The sequence below is a fragment of the Tamandua tetradactyla genome, chromosome 4, assembly GCF_023851605.1.
Source record: "Tamandua tetradactyla isolate mTamTet1 chromosome 4, mTamTet1.pri, whole genome shotgun sequence".
In the NCBI taxonomy this organism is placed as follows: Eukaryota; Metazoa; Chordata; class Mammalia; order Pilosa; family Myrmecophagidae; genus Tamandua; species Tamandua tetradactyla.
Genome location: NC_135330.1, coordinates 92349287 through 92350867, shown reverse-complemented (window position 1 = coordinate 92350867; position 1581 = coordinate 92349287). Strand labels below are relative to the sequence as shown.

The 1581-nt window shown below is 37.6% G+C and overlaps 1 pseudogene; it reads left to right on the top strand.

Annotated features, from left to right (window-relative positions):
- Window positions 1–414: 414 nt before the first annotated feature.
- On the top strand, window positions 415–1310 carry LOC143679172 (olfactory receptor 5M5-like; annotated as a pseudogene).
- The last annotated feature ends 271 nt before the right edge of the window (window positions 1311–1581 follow it).

Below are 1581 nucleotides of genomic sequence, written 5' to 3'. Positions count from 1 at the left end.
GGAAATTTGTCTAGGCTTTCTTTAACACCCTTTCTAACCTTCTACATGTTATGGTGTACATATGATAGTGTGAAGAAGAATACATCTTTCTAAATTTCTATTACAATTTCTTCTTTTACATGCGTTTTTTAGTTTTTTTTTCCCTATCTTTTCAAAATATGGTGATGCTTTACAATTTTTCCAGGTGTTACCACAAAATAAAGCCTGAAAGAAAATCATTTGTGGAAAAAGTTTTAGACTTTCTTTATCACATATCTATCCATATCTAATTACAGGAATGCTAGTGAGATATAACTAAAACACTTTATATATTGTTTACAAATTACAATTTTAATCAAGATTTCAATGATTTAAAAACAAAGTTCTTATCTCTTCCTAGGTAATAAAACCATGCCTCACACATAAGGCAAAGAAATGTCCAGAAGAAACTACACTGAGGTGACAGAATTTATTCTCTTGGGTCTAACAAGACATCCAGAGTTGCAAGTTGCATTCTTTGTGCTATTCCTTGTAGTGTACATTGTCACTGTGGTAGGAAACCTTGGCATAATTGTTTTAATCAAAATTGATTCTCAACATCACACCCCCATGTACTTTTTTCTCTCAAGTTTGTCCCTTCTGGATCTGTGTTTCTCTACAAATGTCACTCCCAAAATGCCAAAAAATTTCCTATCTGAGAGGAAGACCATCTCATATGCAGGGTGTTTGGTACAGTGCTATATTGTCATTGCCGTGGTCCTCACAGAGCACTGCATGTTGGATGTCATGGCTTATGACCACTACATGGCCATCTGTCACCCCCTGCTCTACAACAGCAAGATGTCCAAGAGCGTCTGCATCTGCTTGGTCATTGTTCCTTATGTCTACAGCTTCCTACTCAGTGTGATTGAAACTCTGAAGACCTACAATCTCTCCTTCTGTGGTGCTAATGAGATCAACCATGTCTACTGTGCTTATCCTCCTCTTATCAGACTGGCATGCTTTGACACCTATAGCAAAGAGTTGTCCATGTACACAGTGGCTGTTACATCCAGTCACTCCTGATTATTCTCACATCCTACATGTTCACCCTGGTTGCCATCCTCAGAAGCCATTCAGCAGAGGGGAGGAAAAAAAGCTTTTTCCACCTGTGGCTCCCACCTGACAGTGGTCACAATTTTCTATGAGACCCTCTTCTGCATACATCTGAGACATCCAAGAGAAGAGTCAGTAGAGCAAGGCAAAATGGTAGCTGTATTTTATACGATACTGCCAGGCTGAACCCCATGATCTATGGGCTCAGGAACAAGGATGTGAAAGAGGCATTGTGAAAAGTGATAGGAAAACAAACATTGGGAAAATAAAAGTTTGAAGCTATCATAAAAGTGTATAATATAATATTATTCAGTTATATCATATTTTAAGTTTGTGGTACACAATGGAGGTAGGTGTTTTCTGACTTGTAAACCAGAGTTAATAAGAGATTAGGTCTCTAGACTCACACCATCTTGTTTTATATTGAATATGGCTTATATTCTCAAAGTTCTTTGATGATTCATATTGGCCGTTAGAGAGTTAGCTTGCATGTGTACATAAACTTCA